The following is a 13443-nucleotide window of genomic DNA, read 5'->3' as shown; positions in this document are numbered from 1 at the left end:
TGCCTGTCACACCGTAGGCCCACAGTCATGAAATTAGTGGTTGAGGACATAGGAGGCCCATGCTGGTTCTCTGTCACCTCATATCATCCTCACCACAGCCTTCTGCACTATTGATCCCCCATTTTGCATAGGAAGAAACTGAGGTTCGAAGACATTAAAAAAATTAACCTATGGTCACACAGCTCTTGAGCTGTGAACCAAGGATGCATCTCCAGCTCCTCTAAGGTTAAACCCATGTTCTCGGAACTTGTGTTCATCAGTGCCTGCCCTCCTCCCTGCTCCCTTTTGTAAAGGATGAGATGCTCAGAGAGACATCCCAGACCGGATTTCTCTGGTGATGTTGCCTTTGTTGGAGGTGGGGACGGGCTCTCGCGGGGGTCCCCTGAACCTGTCATTCAGCTAGAGCTGGGGCTGGGAGGGCCGGGGTGAACCATGCAGGCAGGAGAGCTTGGCAGCTCCATATGCAGGGCTGCTGAATGTCCAGCAGGCCTGAGCCTGGCAGGCAGTACTTCTCTGCTGTGTGCAGTTGTGGGTGGGGGTCGTGGTGGGTTTCGATACCAAGTCTGACCCCACGGTCTGTGCCTGTGCCTCGGCACTTTACACAGAGCCAGGTGGTCCTACTAACGGGCACTCTGATGTTTGAAATGTTTGCCAATAAGATTTGACCAAGTTGAGTTATAGTAAGGAGGTATACAAAAGAGAATAATTTTTTATTCACATACATTCACCTTCAGTCTATTTTTGATCTGGGTTTTCCTGTTTGCCTTAAATCAAGATATTAGCACTGATTCTGGGCTCCTTTGCAGTCACTGTCTGACTCAGGGCTTGATGGCGTGTTCCGGGCCTGCCTCAGGCCTTACGCTGCTCTCCTTGCTCTGGTGGATGCTCTGGCCTCTTTGCAGCTCTGGAAACAGACCTGAGTCTCCATCACTGCCGGTCCCTGTGTGCTTGATGTGCTCTGGCCTCAGAAGGCTCTTCTGCACGTGTATTTGTCTGGCTCCTTCTCATGCCCCACAGCTCAGTGCTTGTGCCCCTCTGCCATGCCCTGACCATCCCACTAACGTGGCCTTGCCCAGCCCCTGCCCTATCACTTCTTTTATGTCTGTCAAAAGTACCAATCACTTGCAGAAATGATTTTGTTTCTCTAAGTATCTGTGGTCTTTCTCCCTGACAAGAAGGTATGCCCCCCACCTTCCCTGCTATGTCCTTGGACAGTCCCTGGGGCATCATAGGTCTTGGTGAATGTTCTGTGAACAGATGCTCTGTGTCTCTCTGGAAAGGAGCAAGAGGCTGGCTCTGGGGCCCCTGGTCCTCCTTCCTGTGGCCATGGTGCAGGCTTCTGTGATTCAGAGCCAGGAGCTGGCAGAGAGAGGGGAAGGTGTCTCCCAGAGGAGCCTGCTTCCCAGAAATATCCAGCTTACTTCCCCCACCTGGGCTCCCCCAAGGGCAGAAGAATGAGGGGCTTCCTGGAACACTCCCTCCCCCAGCTTGGCCCCTGGAGGGTGGGAATGACTTGGACCTTATGTCGAGCTATTAGTGACGAAACCCCAGGAAGCATCCCAGTTCCATGCCTAGGAAGGGAAAAACCTCCTTTGCTATTTGGTGGAAGGGAGAGGAGAGGAAGCCGCCAACTGAGAACTCCCAGGGCTGGAATTTCCTAAACTTTCCCTGGGACCAGTGGATGTGAGAAAGAGGCCCCAACTCCACTCCCTGTGAGCAGGAGTGTGCATGCATGTGTGTGTGTGTGTGTGTGTGCATGCAAGTGCAAGTGACGCCCAGAGATGGGGCTTGTGGGCAGGGTCGCAGGCTCAGGGCATCCTTCTCCTTAAGGCTGGCTGTCCAGACTGTGCACCACCCGCCCTTTGTCCTCCTCCCAGATGCAGCGGGAGGTGCTGGGCCTGGAAGGGGCAGAGAGAGGAAGGCCCAGCACTAGGGAGTGTGCAGTCCCGCTGACCAGAGAGTGCTGAGCACTGTCAGCCGTCTACATCAGCGTGTTGCTTGAAAACCCGTGTTTGAGGATCATTACTATTTCATATTTATTTTGAAGACATTAGGACAGTACTTAAAGATGGAAACACTGAAGTTCGTTAAAATAGATCTATGGGCCCCAGGTGCTGAGTGGGGCTGCCTTCTAAGAGGCCCTCCCTTCAGGAGAGGTCAACCCAGGTGGTCCTTTGCCTGCACCTCAAGAAACCCACATGTGCTTGTAGAATCTTTTAACGTAGAGGCTATCAGGGTGGAACCATTTGCAGAGCAAGGAAACCTTTTCTAAAATAGACAACTCCCCACCACTCTCAGTTCATTCCCTGGGACCTTTTCACACTGAACTAGGTGTTGGGAACCTGTGTGATTCCCTCTAGATGAAGCCTAAAGGAAGACCCAAAATGATCCCCAGAAGACAAGACTGCAGCACAAGGTTGAGCTGAACAAAGTGTGAAAAGGTTACAAATCGGCGTGCGGCTCAGGATCCCATTCTTATAAAATGATTGTGGCGTGTGTCTGTAAATGTGAGATCGTGTTCATCCAAGTGACCACAGTGTGAACCTCTGGGTGGTGAGATTTCAGAAGATTTTTACTATTGTCTTTATTCTTGTCTGTATGACTTGTATCTTCCACATCAGTCACAGTTGTCTTTGTAATCAGAAATAACAGCCAAGCTTCGTTTTTGTGGCAAAGAAAGATACTCAGAAATACAGCAACAGTTCTGGGGACTCTTGGCTGATCTGATACATGCCCTGCATCAGCTTCAAGGCTGGGAAATGTGGATTTCTGTTGGAAGCCTGGGCAGAGCCCCCAACCTGGGTATTTCTGGGCTGGCCCAGGTCTTTCCTGCATCCACCCCAGGGCCCTTGTCTTCAGTGGATCCTGGTGCTGCTAGGCACCTTCTAGAGTGGTGCCTTGGCTTACAAAGGATGTGCCACTCTGTCTGCCTCGTTTTTTTTTTTAATGCCGTGGAGGTGGGATGGCAGAATCTGGACTGTATGGAAACTCAGCGTTGTCCATGTGGGAACCCAGAGGTGAACCCAGAGATTCTCAGACCTTGGTACCAGGGAGGGCCCCTCCACGATCAGATGGCATGCTTGTCTCTTGGAGACTGGAATCTCTGCTCTGCCATCCTCTAGCTGTGTGACTATCCCTTCTGGGTCTCAGTTTCCCCATCTGTGACTGAGGTTGGTAATAGTACCCACCTCATAGGGCAGGCGTCACAGCAGGTGTCTCCTATGATGGCTCCTCTCTCTCTTTTCCCTGCACAGAAAAGGGGCTTTGTTGGAAAGATTTCCAGAAACTGTTTTGAACTCTGACCCCAGCCATATCTTGCTTGTAGCAAGTGATCATCTGACGCTGCCTGGTGCGATTTCTTAGCAACCGGCTCCTTTTGGTCGGGCCAGCCATCAGACGCTCTCCTATGGAGAGAGTTCAAGTAATTTTTTCCATTAGATGCGTGCTCATGGAAGGGGGCCAGGGATGCATTTTAGGCAGTACCTGGCTTCTCCTTAAATTAGACTGTTTTCCATTCTCATCTCCCCATAGCTGGTTTTCCAGACTTAGCCATGACTCACAATCAGCCTTCCCACAGGAGGGTCAGAAAATTGGTGAGAAGTCAGAGTTGGAGCATTGATTTGTTTTTTTGTTTTTTTTTTTTAAGACGAGAGGTTGGAATATCTGCCTTGGCTTAAAAATGACTAAGTTGGCGTTGTCAGGCAAAGGGGTCCTGTCCAAAGGCAGTGTGCTTTAGGGAATGGATGGGCATGACTTTAATTCATCTTAGTCTTCACTCATTCATTTATTCACCCAGCAAATAGTTATTGTGCACCTACTATGTGCCAGGCACTGGTCTAGGTGCTGGGGATTCCACAGTGAACAAAACAGACAGAAGCTCCTGCCCTGGGAGGTGCAAATCCTTAGTACCATTCAGTTTCTTCTCTCCCCTCTCTGTTCCTTCCTCGCCTCACTGCACTGTGTGGAGGGGAAGGAGTACAGGGCTGAGGTAGGACCTGTGGACCTGAGGGCTAGCCCTGGATCTGGCTCTAATGTGCCATGTGTCTTGGGAACAATACGTTGGGTTTTAAGATTCTGGGAAAGCTGTGTATTGGATTGACTCCTTTCTTGGGAACCGTTCTCCATCTAAAATTCCCCAACTCATTCACACCTTGTCCTTAAAAAAATTTTTTTTTACTGGCTCAGCAAAATTTTTTCTTTTATTATGAAATATTTCAGATATTTATAAAAGAGAAAAATATCCATCCAGGATGTACTGTTGAGTTGAAGGGAAGAACACTGTCTCTGCAGTGTTGCTCCCAACCACTCTCTTCTTCCTCCCTCCAGAGCTTGGCAGTTATCATTCGCATATTTTTTTTTTCTTGAAACTCATATAATGATATGTAAATACTATTGGTATATATGTTTAAATGTTCTATAAATGTTGCATATTTTACTATATTACCATAGTTTGTCTCTTTATCTTTTTAAATTTGCTGTTTTTCTCTCTCGATGTTAGGTTTGGAAGATGAATCCAAGTTCATACATGTAGATCTGTCTTGTTAGTTTTAATTGCTACATTGTGTCCACCCTGTGAATGTACCACAATCTATCCATCTCCTTCACAGAAATGTAGATGCTGTCTATTTTCTAGGGGGATTATTAAAAATTATTCCGAGGTGGATATTCTCACAGTGAATGCTCAGGATAGGAGTTTTCTAGCATATAAACCTCGCTGCATAGTGATTTGGTCAAGGCGTGGCTCAAGTACTCTTTGCCCCCGTCTCCATCCTTCAGCTCTGTTTATCCCACTGTCACCTTAGGTAATTCCTTTCCTAGTAGTTCTAGAGAATATCTTGGGGATTATGTCTCAGTAGGGGTCATACATCTATCTCTCAGTGGATACTACTGGGTTGTGGGCTTGTCCCTGGAGCTTGGGGGTGGGGTCAGCCTTACGTAAGCCTCCGAGGAGACAGGGGGAGGGCTAGCCCAGTGAAGGTCAGGGTGCTGTGGTGGGGGTTGGGATTACCGAATGCTGCTATGGCCCAGGGTAGCTCGGTCCCATGCTGTTGGGGGAAGTAGCTTTTCTGCCTTTTGTCCTGAGCTGTCTCAGAAAGCACCTGTCTCTGGGAACCACAGTGAGTGAGAAGATTAAAGAAGCCAAAATCTTCATTTCATTCTTTGATGTATGAGTACAACCCAAGGCAGTGACCTTCAGCATGTCTTTTTCAGAGATGGGGAAACCAAGGCTTGTAGGGGGTCTCAGCGGATCCCCTGAGGTGTCTGTGGGACCCGCTGAACCCAGGAAGATACTCTACTCTTCTCCCCCTGTCTTCTCCCTGCTCTCTGAGGCCAGGTGGTTACTTTAAGGGCCCCTAGACTCTATCCTGCCATATTGTAGGTGGGAGAACCAGGCCCTGAACAGTGGAGGACTAACGTGGCATCTCTGTTTACAGTCACTAATCTAATACCCTCAACACAATATTGATGGAGGATGTTATCACAGATGGGGAAACTGAGGCTCAAGAGACCAGAGGTGATGGGCTGGTCCAAGGTTATGCCAAGAGTTAGGGACAAAGCTCATGTGACATGTGGCATCTCCTGGGTCCCCTCCAATGCTGCTTCCACCTGTCCCCATTTTAAGGCTATTTCTCTGCCCCAGCAGGAGCTGGCATTGTTGCTCAGGCCCCAGTTATACCTTCTGTGTGGCAAGGAGATAGTCTATTGGGTCTCTGTCCCCTCAGTTACATCTCCATGGATTCCCCACAGAGTCCTTTCTTGCCTTTGATGCAAATTCTTGCACTTACCCGATAATATTCTGGGCTCTTCTTAACACGAGGGGGTCAGCTGCAACAATTTATAATTCTTGAAAATTCTGTTTGGTGACATGAGTTAGCATTTAATAGACACCCTGCCACCTCCTCTCTCCCTATTGTGACAAGCTCCTGGCAGAATCCTTTTGAGACTCAGGGTAATTGCACCACGCTGGGAATGGGAAGACCATGTTGTGCTCGAGTGCGTCTCAAAAACGTCTCCACAATAGACCGTCAGGTACGCATTTGCTTGGCTTCAAGGTAATGATTTAAACTTAATTTGACCCTTGATGAGGGAGCCCGTGTTTCTGGTCGGACGCAGTCTTTCAGTGTGGGCTTGCCTGCCATGCCTTCAATGGTAACACAAATAATTCCTCATAACAAGTGCCTTTCAGAGGATGTCTGCTGCTGACAGCTAATATAGAATTATTGCCCCTGAATGCATTTCTGTAATTACTTCCCAGAGATCTGTCTTTGTGTTAGAAGACATTTCACACTTTAGTAACATAAGTGTTTTGGGAGAGCACGAGCAATAATTATGAACAGTCTTTCCATGAAAATAAACCTAAAAAAATTATAAAAGCTAATGCTAAAATTGGTTAGAGTCAGGGAGGAATTTCATTTGAATTTGATTCATGTATATTTATTCCAAGCATAATAACCTTTCCTGTATGGAAACTTTTTTTTTTAAACAAAAGCAGTAATGATACAGAGAGCCTGCTTTCTAATTTTTGAGCAATACTGAAACTGAAAACTGATTAAAAGTGACAAGTTGCTTGAGACGGAATAAAGAAGCATAATCCTGGAGCCCTGATAGGGGACATTTGCGGTAATGGAAAATGAAATGATTCACAGTGTGATCAATAAAAAATTAGCAGCATTTAATAAAAGGTTTCTGCTTCATGTTGACTAAAGAACATGGCGAGCAGTTTGAAATCTGTCTTAAGCGACGGCATGAGGATGAGCAAGGGCTGGTGATGCGGTGTGGGTGTGCGTGTGCATGTAGATCACGCATATTGGCCATCATGTAGGAGGCAGCCAGGCGCCTGAGGTGGGTCTGGAAGTTTCCTTTGTGCTGCCCACTTGACCTTTGATCTGTGGCTAATTCTCTCTAGGTCTCTGCTCCTCATTGCATGGGAATGTGTCTCCACCAGTCCGAGGTACCAGGCAGGCCTTGCTCTCGTTGGCAGGCTTGGGCCCAGCTCACTGCCCTCTTACCATCTCCCAGGAAGGGGTGCCCTGCTTGAGGGACAGCTGTGTTCATGCTGGGGCCCCTCAAATGTATTGTCTAGGTCTCTGATTTTGCTCTGTCAGCTGCCTTAGGATCTGGGTTTTTGGAGACTTTCGAAATGACTCACCACCCATGGACTTAACACCCTCCTGGGGACTGGAGGGAAATTAGTGGAAAGCTGGGAGGCCTTAGCAAGTGGATGAGGTTAAGCCGTAAGGGACACCCATGGTCTCCTGGAGATGCCCACTGCTCGCATGGGTCCGTGGAGTGGGGCTGGGGCCACCACCCTTCCCTGAGGTGGTGGCCTGGATGGGGTTTCTGTGGGAACCGGCTTCTTAGAAGTCAGCATGCCACCACTTGGTTTCTCCTTCAGTAGCACCAGCATGGTACAAACCACTCCATCAGCCATGTTGCCTTTTTCCAGGCACTGCTTCAGTGTCCCCAGCACACAGCTGCATGGCAGGTGGTCTCCGTGCCCAGCACCTTGTTGATGTTTAAAGGCTTTATACAGCTTCTCCACTGCGGCTGGAGGGAGTGGGCTTCTGGCTTCCCAGCCCATTGGGAGGCTGGATGGGAGACCTGGGGTGGAGGGTCACTGGGTGGGCAGCTGGCATTTGGGCTACTGTAGTGGCCTGGGAGCCTGGGTGGGGGCTCCTGAGGACCAAGGACAGGGAATCCTTTGTGCTGTCTGCGTCCTGGTGCACTGGGGAGGACCAGTTTGCCTTTTCCTGGCTTTGTTCCCACTGTTTTGACAACCCCACCCCCCTCAACCCTGAGATGTACCATTAACTGGTAGAGCTGGAAGAGCCCTTCCAACTGCTTCATTCACTCACTCACCCGATGTTTACTGAGCACCTGCCGTGTGCCAGGCTCTGTGCTGGGTGCTGGGTGGGAGGTGGGGGAGCAAGGTGCACAGAACTGGTGTTGACCCTGCTTGCCTGGAGCCTGCTCGCTGGCCCGGGAGATAATTGGATGGCCCACACCAAGGAAAGGACAGGGACTGCTGAGATGAGAGCGGGAAGAAGAAGGGCCCCTGGAGCATCAAAGCCACGTGGGGGCCCGACCCGGGCAGGTGAAGCTTTACCCAGCTGAGACCTGGCCAGTGAGAAGGGTTGGCTGGGTGAACTTTTGTACACTTTCTGTCTTACGGTGAAAGTCCTGTCAAGCACTGCTCTGTGGGATCCCAGCATCTAATGCAGACAGAGTGGGTTTCCTTAGTACGGAGGGAATGTGAGGTGTTCTGCCCTTGGGCCTGCCCCTGGCACAGTGACGACTTGCTAAGGCACACTGTTTCTAATTTGTGCTCCACAGTCCATGCCTTAATTTACAGATGGGGCAACGGAGTCCTAGAGAGGGCACGACCTGCCAGGATCCCCCACCGACCTTGGTGTGGCCTGGGGCTCTGGACTCTGTCTACACTGCTTGTTTGCCTGTGACCCTGAGCCACTCTTACACAGCCTGGCCACTGTCCTGTCTTTGGGGTACACACTCTGCCCCTGTCCCTTTTCTCCCCGCCATGGGGCTCCTCTTTCTGCTGCGGCCACCAGGGGTGATGTGTGCCCCAGCATCCTTGCCTTGAGTCCTGCTCCAGGACTAGGAGCAATTAGGAGTATAAGGCCATGGCGCTGGCCACAAATTAGGTGGATTTATTGAACTCTGCACGCAGCCCCGCCACCCTCCCTCCCCTGCCTATCTCCGCTCCTCCATCTCCTTCTTCCCAGTGGCCGTCGGAGACAAAACATGACAGCAAGGAGAGGGCAGAGTGGTCACAGCCTCAGGAGGTCACTGGGAGGTAACAGCGCACAATTTTCATGGTTCCAGGGTGCCTTTGTCCGACTGGTCTTCATTACTGCATGTGGCGAGATCAGTTTTATTAAGATGGTGAGGCTCAGAGGAGTAACACTGCTAACGACTTGCTGGAAAAATAATTTTTTTTCTTTTTTGGTGGGGGTGTTTGTGATTGCTTTTTCTCCCCTTCCTGCTCTGCCCCTACCTCCTCACCTCCCTCCCATCTGCCATCTTTTCTTTCTGCTCCTTCTTTGGCCAGCATAGTTGGGAGCCAGGTCTGGGGAAGCGGCCTTCTCTCTCTGCCTTGGTGGGTCGGACTCAGCATCTGGGTGTCCCCTGGGAGGGCACTCACATACATATTTACCCATAAAGATAAAGGTGCTTGAACTGGAATGTCAGCCTCTGCAGGTCAAGCAGCTCTGCTTTGTTCTTTGATGCATCGATAGCACCTAGAAAGTGGCTGGCAAATAGGAAATGTTTGTTGACTGACTAAAGATGGAGAATATGTGTCAGATATGGCTCTGGCTTTTGGGGAGCTTACTGCCCACCAGGGCCTGGGTGGCAGAGACCTGGGGTGAGGTCACCTGAAAGGCAGCCCCCATGGAGAGCTTCTGCAACCCGAGCAGGAGGAGGTGATATTGTCCTCATTTGCTAGGTGAGGAAACTGAGACCCAGACATGCAAGGAACCAAGGTCATACACGAGTAGACTTGAACCCAGGCTCTAAATCTCCAAAGAAGGGACACTTTCATCCCTGCGCAGCTAGCCTGCCTGTTGGATGAGGAGTGAGCAGTTACCCTGGGCTCAAGGGGGCCGTGGCTCTTGCTGGGCAACCCCCGTGGCAAAGACCCCGAGGCTGCATCCAGTTCCCCAAGGCCTGTGACTTCGCCCATAAGGTGTTTCTGAAAACTGAAGCCAACATTTAAAAATCTAGAGATTTCACATAAAAATATGGCTTCTTTCTTTTAGAAAAAATAGCTGACATGTTTGCAGTGGGCCTCAATTTACTGGCTTTTCTGTATGGTGACTATGTAGAGGGTTTGAGCAGGGGCCAGCCCCGTAGGTGGTGTCTGTCTGCCCATTGGCTTCCCGAGCCCATTCTACTCATTTGTGTAATGGTGGGGGCACCGGAGTTGCTAGCTTGGATCTGCTCATGGTCTGAGTGACAGAGTGGGCTGTCTCATCCCTCAGGGCCTCAGTTTTACCCTCTGTAAAATAGGTCTAGTGGTAATATCTCCCTTACTGGGCCACTGGTCACTGGGATGCAAGTGAATTGGACAGTCTGGTCTGAGGGAAGTGATTTCATCATACTCTAATTATTTTGGGCTCAGCTTCTAGAATTCCTGACAATGAAAGATACATTCTCTGAAAGATTCTAGTCATTTCTGTGGTCAAGCACAGGCCTGTGGCCAGGGGAGCCCAGAACCAGTCTTCCATCGCCGGCCAGGATGGAACATCCTAGCAAGGCTTGTGTGAGGTGGCATGTGTCATGTTCAGTGTTCCAAATGATCATGGCTTTGAAATTCCATCCACAGAGCCATCAGCACTGTCAGGGGAGAAACAGATACCCCTGCCCAACCCCCAGACAGCAACTCAGAAGTTGCTTCCTTATTTAAAAACAGAACTTGGACAGCAAATTATGTATTAAAATATTTGCCTACAGCTCTGCTGCCAAGGGTACCCTTTAGGCTGAGTGTTAAATGTTACCCTGCTGCCTGCACCACAGATATCCTAGCCCTGAAGATAAATACTGGCTGCCTTGTGGAATCTGAGACCAGCAATGGATGTACAAGCAGAGGGTCTAACTGAGGTTGGCAGACTCCTTGCCCAGCCCTGGCCCCGGCCCTCCTGCCCTCCGTTGCACCAGCCCAGGCACGTGTGAGAAAGTGTTCATAGAAATGTGTCCTTCTCCATAAGCAGGGCCCAAACGCCGAGCTGAGGTTAAGCCAGGGGTTTGACCTAGTCTCCAGGTTCCAAAAGTGCTTGCTTCCATTCTGGCCCTCGGCAAAGGGAAACATACGGGCTGTTAGGGTGGAGTGTGTGCTGTCTATTAAAAAAATGTTGCTCCAGGAAAGCACTTTAGAAATGGTAGACCCCTTCCTGGACTGCGAATTCTGTTGGGAGACCCCCCAGTGAAACACAGGGGAATGGGTAGGAAAAGTGCACTTGTGAATTGTAAGCATGTCTACGTTGTCTCCCCAGGGCCTGACCTGGAAGGACCTTCCGCAGAAGTCATGCTGTTGCCTAGAGGAGATGGGCTTGTCACTTACTCAAGGTCACCTAGCATGGAGGAGAGGGAGCTGCACTTGAGCTCCAGGAATTTCCTCTCCTGGTTCAGTGGAGTTTTTTTTGTCTGTACGGACATTTTTGTGGGGCATGTGCCCTGACATTCTCCATCCTCAGGAGCCTGTGAGGCCTTCTGCCAGAACCTCTCTTGTGGTACCATGTCTCCAACTCCTGTTTGAGTAATAGCAGCAATAAGAGTAATCTTAGCTACTGTTTTCCCAAATTTTATTGTGGACCAGGTATCAGACTTTGTATATATCACCTTATTAAAATAATTTATCTACGTTAAATTTTTCTCAGGGTAAATGACTTGTCCAATGCCCCCTAGCTATGAAGTGGTGGCATGCGGATTTGAGCCTAGACAGACTGGCTCCAAAGTCTGTGATTCTTTTCCATTATTTCTCTGTCATCCTCCTGACAGTCCCTGGAATGTGACTTCAGCTGTCTGCTGCTTGTGGGTGTGGTTGCTCCATAATCCCTCAGCACCCTGGACTCCTCTGTGCTGGCACCCCATGCTCCTATGTAGCTGTGATTCCTGGTCAAGCCCTGGATGCACTTAGACTTCACTCTCTGGTTTCTGATTTCTGTGGAGTGGATGGTGCAGTCTCCCCTCTAAGTCTGACTGGGAGACGGGATGAGAAGTGGGGAGAGCACCCTGGGATGCGCTGGCCGTCAGGGGCTGACTCCTGCCTCCCTGCTCTCACCTGGCACTGTTCCTGGCACTCACTCCTCTCCTGCTCCACCAGTGCCCTCTCCCTGTACCTTAGCCTACATCTTTTTCTTCCCTCGTGCCCTGCTCCAGCCTCCTCCTGGCCCCTCAGAACTCCGCAGGGCTCCTGGACTTACACATATCTGTCTGTAGCTGTGTGCACAGTTCTCGCGTGGAGGCCGTCCATTCAGGTGAGCCTCCTCTCCACCTGGTGAGGCAGGGGAGGATGGTGTCTATCATGATCAAGCTCCTTTCTGACATACGAGGACTTGCCTCAGGCAAGAGAAGTGACTGCACAAGGTCACTCATGGACTGAGGTTGGGGGGATACCAGAGTGAGCACCGGACCTGGGATCCTGGGCTGACCCTGGGCCAGGCACTTACTTCTCCCTCCCTTTGGCATCATTTATTCATCTGTTCACTCATTCATTCACCCCATATTTATACAGCATCTTTTCTGTGCCAAGCCTTGTGTGGGCTTTGAGACCACCAGGATGAATGAGACTGGGGAGCACCCTGTGTGTTATGGGAGTGCTATGGCTGGACACAGTAGATAGCCATGCATATCTGTGGGGGAAAGAAGGAATGAATGAACGTGTGTGATCATTGGCACTGGGATAGCTCACGCCTCTCACACTCTGCCCTTGTTTTCTCTATCCTGGGCATATGGAGGCTGCTCCTGCCTCCCAACCCCACTGGGCAGGTTCTCAGCCCGGGGCTCCATAGGTGGGACCTCTGGGGGACCCTGGTTGGTTCTCATAGCTGATGCCCCAGGTCCCTCCCAAGTAGGAGAAGAGGCAGCCGTCTTGCTGAGGTTCTTTCTGACCCATGTGCAGTGAGGGGCTGGGGCCAGAGGAGAGACCCTCACTGGTGTTCCCTGGCTAAGCCCCTCTCAGCTGGCCCTGGGAGTGGAGAGGCCCCGACAGCCCTGACTTCTGAACTCCAGGGGCCTCACCGAGAAGGTAGGAAATGTTTTGTTCCCAGACCTGGCAGCCTGTGGACTGTCCGCCCCTCCAGGACCTCTCCCTTTTCCCTTTTTCTTGGCGTTGGACTCAGTCAGCTGTCCCTGCTTAGTTTGCAGGTGTTCCCTTTTTGCCCTCCTGTGTAGTGGTGAAGAGTTGGGATGTGTAGTCAGAAGACCTGGGTTTGAATCCAGCCTCTGGCCTTTGCTGTGTGTGTGAGCTTGCATGTGGTCCTGAGCCTTGGCTTCTTCATCTGCCTAGTTGGGGTATCAGCTGTACCTACCACATAGGGTTACTGTGGCCATGGGATGGTCCTGCATACCCCAGCCCCCAACCCCATGTGTCTGTCTCTGTCAGGGGCTGGGAAGATGGTACCAAGCAAAAATAAACACAGCTCCCTCCTGCCCTTGTGGAACTTATAGTCCAAGGGGGAAGTATTCCAGCTATCTGTTGTTGTGTAACAAAGCACCCCAAAACTCTGTGGCCTGAAGTAGCAATCATGATTTCATACAATTCTGGGGGCTGACTGGACTCAGTCAGTGGTCTCACTTGGCATTTCTTGTATAGTGGCTGTCATGTGGAGGGGCTGCTGTCGTCTGAAGGCTCTTCCGGGCTGGGTGTCCACGGTGGTGCGCTGCCACTCTGGCCACTGGTGCTTGCAGCCAGGAGTTCAGCTG

General features: G+C 50.6%; 1 protein-coding gene across 4 annotated transcripts in view; it reads left to right on the top strand.

Moving 5' to 3' along the window:
- ZNF423 (zinc finger protein 423) overlaps positions 1–13443 on the top strand; it is a 319623-nt gene that overhangs the window by 91312 nt on the left and 214868 nt on the right. For 2 of the 4 annotated variants that reach the window (XM_073225422.1, XM_073225423.1), the window contains one exon: positions 11013–11996. The exons of the other annotated variants lie outside the window; for them this stretch is intronic. The gene's annotated coding sequence lies outside the window, so the exon portion shown is untranslated. The remainder of the gene's footprint in view (positions 1–11012; positions 11997–13443) is intronic. 4 annotated transcript variants of the gene reach the window in all.

This window comes from Manis javanica, chromosome 17, assembly GCF_040802235.1.
Source record: "Manis javanica isolate MJ-LG chromosome 17, MJ_LKY, whole genome shotgun sequence".
In the NCBI taxonomy this organism is placed as follows: domain Eukaryota; kingdom Metazoa; phylum Chordata; class Mammalia; order Pholidota; family Manidae; genus Manis; species Manis javanica.
Note: the sequence above shows the minus strand (reverse complement) of the source record. Positions and strands in the feature narration are given on the sequence as shown.